The sequence below is a fragment of the Tamandua tetradactyla genome, chromosome 5, assembly GCF_023851605.1.
Source record: "Tamandua tetradactyla isolate mTamTet1 chromosome 5, mTamTet1.pri, whole genome shotgun sequence".
Classification (NCBI taxonomy): domain Eukaryota; kingdom Metazoa; phylum Chordata; class Mammalia; order Pilosa; family Myrmecophagidae; genus Tamandua; species Tamandua tetradactyla.
The window spans coordinates 168,493,537-168,505,888 of NC_135331.1; the positions used below are offsets into that span (position 1 = coordinate 168,493,537).

The following is a 12,352-nucleotide window of genomic DNA, read 5'->3' on the forward strand; positions in this document are numbered from 1 at the left end:
TGGTTACATGGGACACTTTTATAAATTTTATATTTATGAATATTTCTTGTTGATTCTGTTTCTCTAAAGAACCCTAACTAATACAACTACCATCTAATATTTCTTCAGCTTGTTTCTTAAATAGCAATATGAAAGTTTTCCTCTAGTTGACTTTTTTTCCCCCTTTGGCATGGGCAGGCTCTGGGAATTGAACCCGGGTCTCTGGCACGGCAGGCAAGAATTCTGCCACTGAGCCACCATCACCTGCCCTCTCTAGTTGACTTTTATAGCACTGATTTTGGCTTCCCTTTCCAAACTACAGAGGTCTTTTGAATTTTGATACTCAAGTAACATAATGACCACATCAATTTACTTCCTGTTATTCAAATAAGCCCTGCCCTTTCATTTTATTTTTCCTTTTGTATGCTGTATGGCGGGGGTCACATTTCATTCTTTTTCCACGTGAGTATCCTCTTATTGCAGCACCACATGTTGACTTTTTGTTTGGTTTGGTTTTTTGTTTGCTTTGGGAAGTGCATGGGCCAGGAATCAAACCCAGGTCTCCCACATAGCAGGTGAGAATTCTACCACTGAACTGCCCTTTCACCCTATGCCCTTACCTTTTTATCTGAAGGGATAAGCTTAATTGCTTCTGATACATATTCTGTGGCACCAACACCAACATAATTGGCTGGAAACCTTCCATTAAGTTTTATTTACATTGTGGCCACAGCCAAATCAGCTCCATTTTCTATCAAGAGGGGGAAATTATTCTTATATAAGTAACAAACACAGAGAAAATAAATTAAGCTTAGCCAGCCCAACTAAAACATAAAAGACATAGCTCTAAACACTCTATATTTCCATCTAAGCCAATGTAGTTGAGATCTGCCTCAGCTGTGTCTTTATCCCTTTCATCTACCTGGGTCCAGTCACGTTATCTAAAGATGTTCTTCTTGTGATAGGCTGAATTAGAATCAGAATTGATCTTTGTATCCATTCACAGCACAGTTCTATCTGCATCTTCTACCACTGGAGGTATTTCTACCATTTCGCATCAAATTTCAGAAAAGGATTGTAAAGCCTGATTATGTTTTCTGCTGCAGAACCCACAATATTAGGTGGAAATCCTATCTTCTGTGCAATCCTCACAGCTTGTTCTTTTATGATGCTTTCTGCAATATCAGTAGGTTCTTTATCACCTGAAGAGTCTCAGCAGCAACCTTTGCAATGTTGACACCACCTTGAAAACTCCCTATTAAGACATGACCTTGAACCTTTCCATTGTGATTGCAAAGTAGTGTTCTTTTATGGGATGTTTTCCCTAAAAGACCAATACTTGATTGCTTCTGCTCTCTTTTTCTCCTGTTTGTGTAGCTGAGAAGTTAGGATTTAGGGGATGATTATGATTACGGAACCATTATATACATATCCCTTTTTACTTTCTGGTATATTAGAGTAGACTGAAGGAAATATTTGAAATCTCTAAACTGTAATCCAGCTGCCTTAATCTCTGATAGACTGCATAGCTTTAATCTTATGACCTTGTGATTGTAAAAAACTGATGACTGATCCTTATTTGTACTTTCTTTATCTGTTTATATTTTTACTTCAGAAAATTGTAATCATAAGGGCACCCCCTGCACAATGCTCACGGAGGAACCTGAATCAGCTCAAAACTAACCATTGCTATTGCCTGTAATTTTTTTATTACTGGTTATATATACTTGCTATTGAAATGGTTATGACTCAATCTCCCTTTGTCTGAATCTATTAAAACCTTGCATTCCTTAGACTTGGGAAGACAGATTTTTAGGCCTATAGGCCACCTGATCGCCTGTTTTGTGCCTAGCAATAAACTCTTTCCCTCTTTGAAAGCCTGGTGTCTCCAGAATTGGTCATTTGAGCACCTTGGACAGAGAACCCATCGCTTTTGATTGTTATCACCAGGTAATCACCTATTTCCCAGTCGTTTGTGAGGGAACGTCCTCACTTCTCTGGAAGCTTCTTCTGTTCTCCTTTGAGGCCACTTACAAATGTCCCTTTACCTCAACCACCACCTAAAGCCTGCGCCTTTATCACGACATCTTCCGAACCCAGTTGTTTGTCAACTGCATAAGCTTCATCTGATGACTCTGCCACCTGTCCACTGTGAACAGCCACACCAGATTCTCGCAACAATTCCGTGCTCAGGTATTCATGTAATGAGAGGCTCCTTTGCTGTTGCTGCCCTCCTTGGAATCCATGGAACCTTCCAGAACCTGGGCGGCCATAGCGCCGTCGGGAGCCCACGGATCCTCAGGGTGAAGCGGTAGATCACGAGGCCACCAGCTCTGCCAACGACATCCACCCTCAGCGACTGCAGGCGCAGAAACCCATGCCCTCTGGGGCGCACCTCTTCCCTACTCTCCTACTTGTTTTTTTTCTTTACTATATGTTTTTAATTAGTGTATGTTATTTTGTTTGGATGTATTCTTGCAGAGTGTTATGTTTTCTATGCATGTATTTTAAATTTACACATACGGTGTTGTGTTAAATCACGTGTTTTTTGTTTGCTTTGACCTTTTTCTCTCAGCACAGGTAACACATACTTAAGTACATCAAAATTATGCTTCTCACTGCCCTGGCTCAGTGTATGCTTCCCAGACATTCCTGTTTCCCAGATGGCTTCCGCCCTCCTAACACTACAAACAGTACCAAAATGAACATTCTCATGCATGTCTCCTTATAGACTGGTTTGATAATTTCTCTGAATTCTATACCCAGGAGCAGGATTGCTGAGTTATTTGACCCAGAATTTGTGAGTCAAATAATTACTAAATTTAAGTACTAAGTGCCATACTATTTTTAAAATGGCTTTACTGTATATTCATTTCCCATGTTTCACAGACATGTGAGTATTTGGGATTTCCCACATGACAGAATATACACAGCAGTGATGTCCATTGCTATGGTCTCACCCCTACCCCAGCTTCCTTCCCTGGCTTCCAGTGTTATCACATGACCTAATCCCCACCAGCCACAGCTGATTGGACCATCCAATCAGCTGAACATCCAATCCCTGCTGAGCTAATCCAATTTTTTCTCCTGAGAACTTGGAATGAGGAAACTGAAAGACCCACTTAGAAGATGGTGGACACCTGTTGAAAGTTTATATAAAATCACAACCGGACTGGTTCAGCCAGTGGGCCTGGCTGGATTTTGTTGCCAATCTGTGGATGTCTAGAAGGTGACTTGTCTATCATATTCTATTAAGAAAAATAATCCTGGCTTTATCTATACTAGACCAAATAGACTAAGTTTCCAGTGACCGGATAGCTCCTAAGAAAGTTTTCTGGGCTGCTCAAGCAAATACCATGAAATGAGTTGGCTTAAACAATGGGAACTTATTTGCTCATGGTTTTGAGGGGAAAAGAAAAGGCAGATAAAGGCTCCATCAAGGTCATGCTTTCTTCCCAGAAACTGGTGCTGTGGGGCTGGCTGTGGTGAGCCTTGGTCCTTCACTTGTCACATGGCAAGGCACGTGGCACCATCTTTGCATCGCTCCCTTCTCTTCCAAGTTCCTCTGATGCTCAGCTTCTTGCTTCCTGTGACTTTCTTTCTCCTTGTCTGAATTTCAATCTGCTTTTAAAGGACTCCAGTAATAGGATTAAGACCCATCTTGGTTGTGGTTGGTTGCACCTTTACTGAAATAACATCTGAAGGGAGGGCCACGGTGGCTCACCTGCCATGCCAGAGGACCTGGGTTCGATTCCTGGTGCCTGCCCATGCAAAAAAAAAAAGGAAATAACATCTAAAGGCCCTATTTATAACGGGTCCACACCCACTAGAATGGATCAAATTTAAGAGCATGCTTTTCTGGGGTCCATACAGCTTCAAACCACCACAACTGGTTTTCCTGTCTTAGTAGACAGAGTATGTGAAACCTACTCTAATCCAGGGGTTGGCAGTGACAGCCCTTAGACCAAATCCTGGTGTATTCTCAGATTCTTATTTGAAAGTATTTTAAAGTTTAAGGATATCATTATTTCAAGCTTATGACAGAGTGGTTAATTTTAAGGATGCAAAACCATAGGTAAACGATAGCATTTGGTTTAAAAAGAAACAAAATAACAAAACCTTGTGTTTGAGACGGTACAAGTCTGCGAGAAGATACATCAAATGCTAAGAGTGATTATGCTAAGATCCAGGTATGTTTGTTTTCTCTTTATTTTCTCTGTATTCCAAATGGTTTGTGATGTGGCACATTTTGTAATGGTATAAATTTATTCATAATTAAGTATAATATGGGGGATTTATTGTTCTGTATTAAAGACAACATAATATTGTGACCTTCTCACAAAAGCGATAAAGGTAGTACTTAGCCTTTTGTTCCAAATCTCTAGTTCGATTTCCTGCCAGGATTCTCGATACACAGTAGCAGGGTCAACTCTTAATCAACTCTCAATCATTGTAGCAAGGAGCTGGAATGGCGTGGGCTCACAGTAATCATCTCCCCATAAGAACAACCACCCTTCAACACATTTTTGGACTAAGGATGAGTCATTCAAAAATATGCTTGCTGGCAGGAATTCAAAGAAAGTCAGACAGTAAATACTGGAAACCAGGGTACATTGGGGCCCACTGGAATGAAAGGCCAATTTTATACCTACAGAGATTTTAAAGGGCTTTTTAAAAATGTTTCCTTCTTTTAGGTTAATTCATTCTAAATTAAGAGTTCTTTTGCAAGTTGAAGAATACAAGAAAACTCATGTTTGTTGTTCAGCTTCAGAATAAACAGGAGGAAAAAAAGTAAAATCTGAGTTTACATATTTTCGTGTTTAATGTTTGCTTATCTTTAACTGAATTTCTTATGTGTATGAGTTTGCTGGCTGCTGTCACAAATCACCACTAACTTGTGGCTTAAAAAACTGAAATATATTTCTTACGGTTGCAAAGGTCAGACATCCAAAATCAACCTCGCTGGGCTAAAAATCAAGGTGTGGGCAGGGCAGATTTCTTCTGGAGGCTCTAAGGGAGAAGGTGTACTTGGTCTTTTTCTCGCGCCTAGATTCTGTCCTCACTCGGTGGCTCACGGCCCTGCATCATTATCTGTTCTCCTCTTTTTTCATCTTCACACTGCCTTCTTCTCTGACGCTGGCCCTCCTGCCTCCCTCAATAAAGGCCCTTAGGATTACACTGGGCTCACCCAGATCATTCGAAATCATCTCTCCATCTTGAGATCCTTAATCACATCTGCAAAATCCCTTTTGCCATATAAGGAAACACTCACAGCTTCCAGGAACCAAGAACATGGACAGCTTTGAGGAGTATCGCTCACCTTACCACACAATGTGTACCAAAATTCTCTAGTTGGTTAAAATGAACAAATACTTTGAAAATGTAAAAGAACAAATATTTTTGCTTTAGTTAATAAAAGTATTTTAATATCTATGGTAATTATAATATCGTGTAGCAAAAAAAAGCACCCAAATTAGGGAGGACTCATCTTTTAAGAGCTTCATTAGGTTTTTGACAGAAATGAAAAATTGTCTCATAGCTGTGAAGGCCAAGAACCTTTTTAAATGATAAAAATGTGTGTTTTAAATGAAAATATTGATTAAATTGAGTCATCTGGACTTGATGGCTAATGTGACTGTGTTTTATTCTTGGGACTCAGAATTAACCATCTCTTACATCTGACACACATTCCTTTCTTTTTTTTTTCCATGTGAGTATCCCGTTTTGCAGCACCACTTGTTGAATTTTTGTTTGTTCAGTTCTTTGTTTGTTTGCATGTTTGTTTAGCGGGGAAGTGCATGGGCTGGGAATCAAACCCTGGTCTCCCACATGGCAGATGAGAAGCCTACCACTGAACTACCCTTGCACCTCTGTACCATTTCTTTTAACTTGGGTGATGAATGAAAGATTCTAATAAGCATCGTTTGGATTTGTTTTAAGAGACACTGCAAGGTATTAAGAACAACAAGACAAGACTGCCTCTTCGCTTCGAACACTCCTGCCTCAGCCCTCAGCTATGGGGACGCTGTTAAGAACAAGGAGGTGAGAAGGAAAAACCACTGAGCATGCAAGGCAGGAAGTACCTCAGACTCTCACTTCCCTTCCTGAACTCCATTCACAGGAGAGTTCATCTGGCCCTCTCAGAGAGCTACGTTGCTTTTATTTTATCCATCTTTCCAATAAGCCTGGTGTCCCAAGCCAGAGGAGAAGTAGGAAGTTGGAAGTTGGGGAGTGAGGGGTGATGTCATTGCCCACAGCATGAGTGGGAACCTTCCAGTTAAGGAACATTCAGGAGCCTTCTGTGCACACAGGCACACTCACAGACACACCTGCTGAGACTTGAGTCTAGGGGATAAAAAAGAATACCATAGATCTCTCCAGAGGCCTTTGAACAACAGCGAAATAAGTGGCTAAACAAACTGTGGTATATACATACGATGGAATATTATGCAGCTTTAAGACAAGATAAACTTATGAAGCATGTAATAACATGGATGGACCTAGAGAATATTATGCTGAGTGAGTCCAGCCAAAAACTAAAGGACAAATACTGTATGGTCCCACTGATGTGAACGGACATTCGAGAATAAACTTGAAATATGTCATTGGTAACAGAGTTCAGCAGGAGTTAGAAACAGGGTAAGACAATGGGTAATTGAAGCTAAAGGGATACAGACTGTGCAACAGGACTAGATACAAAAACTCAAAAATGGACAGCACAATAATACCTAATTGTAAAGTAATCATGTTAAAACACTAAATGAAGCTGCATCTGAGCTATAGGGTTTTGTTTTTTTTTTTTTACTATTATTACTACTTTTATTTCTTTTCTCTATATTAACATTTTTTATCTTTTTCTGTTGTGTTGCTAGTTCCTCTAAACCGATGCAAATGTACTAAGAAACGATGATCATGCATCTATGTGATGATGTTAAGAATTACTGAGTGCATATGTAGAATGGTATGATTGCTTAATATTGTGTTAATTTTTTTTTCTTTCTGTTAAAAAAAAAAACAAAACAAAACCATAGCTTTGAATCGTGTAGAAAAGAACAAATGATGTTTGATCAACTCTCCTGAAGAAAACAAAGAAATATCTGGATTACTTAGAAAACGTTACATGTAAACTAAGAAAATCCGCCCCACCTCCCCAATTTGCTTAAAAGGATAAAGCCTCCATCCAGAAAGCTTGGCTCCCCTGAATGACTTATTATCTGGTCTCCAGATAGCTATGATTTTTCTGTACATAAAATTTTCATTCATTTGCATTCTACTGATGCAGAAATTTTGATAAATCTATCTCATCTGGAAAGACTGAAATTTTACCTTTGTAAGATCTGCAAAGAGTTTTCTAAGTAAATTAGTAACAGAAATAAGACTTGAGGTAGGTAATTTACTCTGCTTATCAAAGATAAAAATGGTATCTTTTGAAAATGTTACTGGGCATAGAAGCTACTCAGTTCAAACATATATTTTCTGTTTATTGCTCAGTGTGGAAGCATCTCAGTATTGTATCAGTTTCAGTTTCTTGGCCTGAATATAATTTTAAAATGTCTTAAATATAAAGTTCAGACTGACCACCTTAGCTTGTCCATATTAATGAGAACTAATTCTTGCTTTTTCCAGGCATTTTGTTTTAATTAAACCAGTGATGACTAATTTGTTCCATAACTGTGAAGCAAAATGAAAGGATTTTTAAAAAGACACAGTCACTATGAATACAATTCAAAGTATAAATTATACTTAAAAGACCTTTTATTTTGTCAAATTGAAATGATCAAATGCCAGTTTAAACTGAGAAATGCACTCTAACACATTCAACACCCAGCAAAACTTAAGAAAAGTTTCACAAATTTTGCCAATTATCCTAATTTCTCTTTTATAGTCTTACTTAAAACATTGAAATAACAATTTTTATATTCTGTAAAATGCAATAATCATAACCAACAGATGAAAAACTGAACTTGTAGCATGAAAAATTTGGATGTGTCTTGTGAGAAAACCAAAAACCTTGGAAACACATCTCCTGGGAGATGTATCTGGAAGATCAGGTTTATATTTTAACATTTTCTAATTTACAGCTGGTTTAGCATCTTGCTGCTTCATGTTGAGAGGAGTTTGTAAATAGCGTTTGTATCTAACTATAGAAACTATTTGGGAAACAAATTAAATCAGCAAAACAATCATTTTTGATATCTCTAGCCACTGGATTTGGTTAATTGGACAGCTTATAGCTAGATGGCAATAGGTTAATACTTTTGATTTCTAAGCAATTGGTTAAGTGTGGGTTAGAAAAACAAAAAGCGTTAAAGAAATAATATTATATCTGGGATTTGCCTTGAATTAATCTGATAACTCTCAACACTGAAAACATCTACATCTGATTCTGGCGGTTCAGTCCAGCCCAAGACCCAGGCCTGCTGGACTCACCCTGTAGAACCTGGACAGAATCCTCCAAATGTCAGTGGCTGGGGGCCCCCTTCCCACAGATCCTAAGAAACCTCTGACCTGCCTGCCCCTCGAATACGATGATTCCAAAGAATCCATAGGTGAACAAGTATAAGATTTCTATATAATAATAATTGTGGTTTTCCAAGCTATCAGATCCCCTCATTAGATGAGAACTGACCATGATTCAATACCTGATTTTCATTGAAAATGGGCATAGAGAGACAAGCACAGTTACAGGATGAATTGCGCCTCCTGAAAAGACATCTTCAAGTCCTAACCCTTGGTCCTGTGAATTTGACCTTGTTTGGAGATAGGATGTTATTTGTTATGAAGAGGCCAAACTGTTTCAGGGTGGGCCGTAATCCAGTATGGCTGGTGTCCTTACAAGAAAGGGAGAAGAGAATCAAACACAGACAGACAGACACAGGGGAGAAGGCTGTGTAATGGCTGAGGCAGAGAATGCCATGGGTTGCTGTCAAGGCACTGCCAGAAGCCAGGAGAGAGACGTGGAACAGATAATTCTTTGCAAATTTCAGAGGAAGCATGACCTTGCTGACGCCTTGATTCTATACTTCCAGCCTCCAGAACTGTGAGGCAATAATTTCTGTTACTTTAAATCACCCATTCAAACTACTAATACATACAACATGGATGAATATAAAAATATATTAATTTGAACGAAAGGTGCCAGGCAGAATAGTACATACTTTTTAATGAATTAAACCATAAAGACATGCTCAAGCCCTAACCCGCTGAGTCTTATGAATGTGACCTTATTTGGAAAAAAGGGTCTTTGGACATGTTAGTTGTTAAAATGAGTCCAAACTGGATTAGGGTGAATCTTAATCTGCTATGAGTGGTGTCCCTGTAGGAAGGGAAAAATTGGACACAGACAGGCTGATATAAGGCGATCATGGACACCATGAAATGGCTGGACCAGAGATTAAGTCCAAGGATTGCTGGCAACCCACCGAAAGCTAAGAAGAGGCTAGAAAGGATTCTCCCATACAGAGTTCAGACTTCTAGACTCCAAAACTGTAAAACAATACATTTCTGTCATTTTAGCCATCCAATTTGTGGTACTTTGTTACAGAAGCCCTAGCAAACTAAGATACACATACACCTGCAAAATTTAAGAATGTATAATTATACCACTACCTTGTTCCTCAAAGGATTTAAGATAGTTGTGGACGTGAGAGGTAAAACTAATGTTAAATAATTCTTGCCACTAAAAACTTCTCTCCCTAAAATAAACCACCATGAATATTTATGCTATATTTGCATTTTTAAAAATCCAAAAAGCAAACCCCTTGTCATGGGTCCTTTTGTTCTGTTGGTTCACATCACTCAAGCTTCCTGATGAAAGACTTTCCTATTTATATACTGAATGTTAGATTTGCTTTTGATTGAAATGTAGTTAAGATCAGAAAAGCTACCCTGTTAAGAATTTTGCTTTTCCTCAGTGCCATCCATTGCAATGTCTCATTTCATGACTCCTCAGATATTTTTGGTCATGGAAATGGGGGATCGTACCTTGTAAATTCACTTCTATCAGCACAGTCGTTCTAATACCTCTTGCATAAAAAGGCACTTTCTGCTGGGGACTATTCTAATTCTCTTTTGTCATCTCATCACCCATCAACAACAAAAAGCTTGAAATCAAAAAAGGAGGAAGCAATTTCCTTGCTAAGCAAGAGCAAAATAAGCCAAATCTTCAAAGATGACTTTGACAATTTAAAGGCTAAGAAGCTGGGGTGGGGGTGGGAGGGATGTTCTGTTAAAGCACCACAAGCGTTACCCCATTACATCCACTTATAATCAGTCTGCAGATTGAATTCCATTTGGCCAAAATTCTCCTGTTAGTCTGCAGGCAATTGGAGCTTGACGCCTGTGTAACTCAGCAGGACAGGGCACACTCCAACCATGGCCATGCCAGCCTGAGGGGCTCAGGGACCTGCGGTAAAAATGGGAATTCATTTCAAACTAAGTTAGCCTGCAACCAGGAATTACAACCACTTTTTTTTTCATTCATAATTACTGAGCAGCTCTCTGTGCTAGGCACTGTTGAGAATTCAAGGGAGCCCAAGTCTTGGTCCTTATTCTCACTTTGCCCCTGAGACCTGCAATTGGACCTGTCACTCAGGTCAATTCTCATTCCATTAGCTTAGGAACATTTAATAGATTAACCAATGGGACCAATGAAGTTGGTAAATGTGGCCACTGATAAGAAAGAGCCTTCAAAAGCCATTCAGAACAGCTTAGAAAAATTAGTTTATGTATGCAAACCAGAGATAATCCTCCAAATTGTCAGTAGGGCATTGAATGTCAGTCCTGCCCAAACACCTCCCCATCAGCTCTCTTGATTGTCTACTTAATGGGTCAGGTATTGGCCAGATCCGTGGCTGGTTCTAGCCTAGGCTGCACATTAGAATCACCTGGAAAGCTCTTAAAACTGCAGATACCAAGGTCTATCCCCATCCCAATTAAATCAGAATCTTCAGGGATGAGGTCTAGACATCAGTATTTTTAAAAACTCTCCAGATGATTCCAATATGCAGTAAAATTTAAAAGTCAGTGCTTTGGGATATGTAATCTCCTTTAATCTTTAAAACACTCCTATGATTCTATAAAAGGAAAACTAAGCTCCAAGAGTTTTTGAAATGTATGGGTATCAAAGGGTATTAGCTATTAAAATGCTGATCCAGATGTATCAGAATTCAATGATGGAAGACTTTCGGGAAGGTGGCCTAATAGAGCACCTTGAGATTAGTCCTGCTCCACGGAAAAGTTAGAGAAGGGACAGGAGGACGACTGAGGTGGCGATTCAGGAGTGCGACTGACCTGGGAGAACCTCTTGCACCACATGGGGCAGCCCTGGTTGCAGAGGCCGAGGAACTGAGAGGCAGAAAGCTGGAGCCTGGTGCAGAGGCACAGAGTCCTAGGGAGTGCATAGATGGGCGCCCGGGACTAGGAAGTAAGCCAGGCCACGTTCCTTGGGCTCACTACCCTCACCAATGCAGTCCCGTGAATGGTGACTCACCCCACATGCCACACCCCACGCACCCAACCTCCTTACCCACTCCCATCCCCGCACTCCAGATGCTCCCACCCTACCAGCTCCGAGTGCACATATCTGCCCCATACTCCCACCCCAAGTACAGCCCAACCCACCTCTCTTGCACCCCTCCTGAGCACTACCTCTCTCTCCCTATTCCTTGTAAGCTGTTGCTAGAGGCTAAAGGCTTTGGGCACCAACCTCCATACATAGGCTACCCCTACCCCCTGCCCATAGCGTTGCACAGCCTCACTTAGCCCCCAACCCCCAAGCTCTGTGCATCCGTTTATGGCACTCCCAGGTCCATGCATGTGCATGGACCCCCAATCACGTCATTCAGCTCTGGGAACCGCACTTTATAGCAGTCCTAGAACAGCCCATACACACAGCCTTCAGCCTCACTTCCCAGCTCTGAGAAAGTGCAAACCTGCACAGCTGGGTTACATCTGTCCCCGGTACATGAAGGCATAATGCCAGCTTGCTGTCACAGATCTACAGATGCACTCAAAGGGCCCCATGCCTTAGACCAGTGCATACCAAGGTTACACCCCCAAGACCGATGCACTCGTGCAGCTACATCCTCCCTAGCTGCTGGGCACCCATGTTCAAAGCATGAGCATAACATCCCTAACCTGCACCCATACCTGCCCTGAAACAATGACTGCACTGAGTGCCTCACCCTGTGCCCTGTTCCTTGCTGTCCAACCATCCCATAAACATAAGGTCTTAGACTACTGAAAGAAATAAACTCCCAAAGTAAATTAATCAAGATATTTACATGCCACAAAGACAGAAGAAGATCACTACGCATATCACAATGCAGACAGATATAGCCCTGCCAAATGATCAAATTTAACACCTGAGGAG

General features: G+C 40.5%; 1 pseudogene; it reads right to left on the reverse strand.

Moving 5' to 3' along the window:
- Window positions 1–587: 587 nt before the first annotated feature.
- On the reverse strand, window positions 588–11,516 carry LOC143683377 (succinate--CoA ligase [ADP-forming] subunit beta, mitochondrial-like; annotated as a pseudogene).
- Window positions 11,517–12,352: the final 836 nt, after the last annotated feature.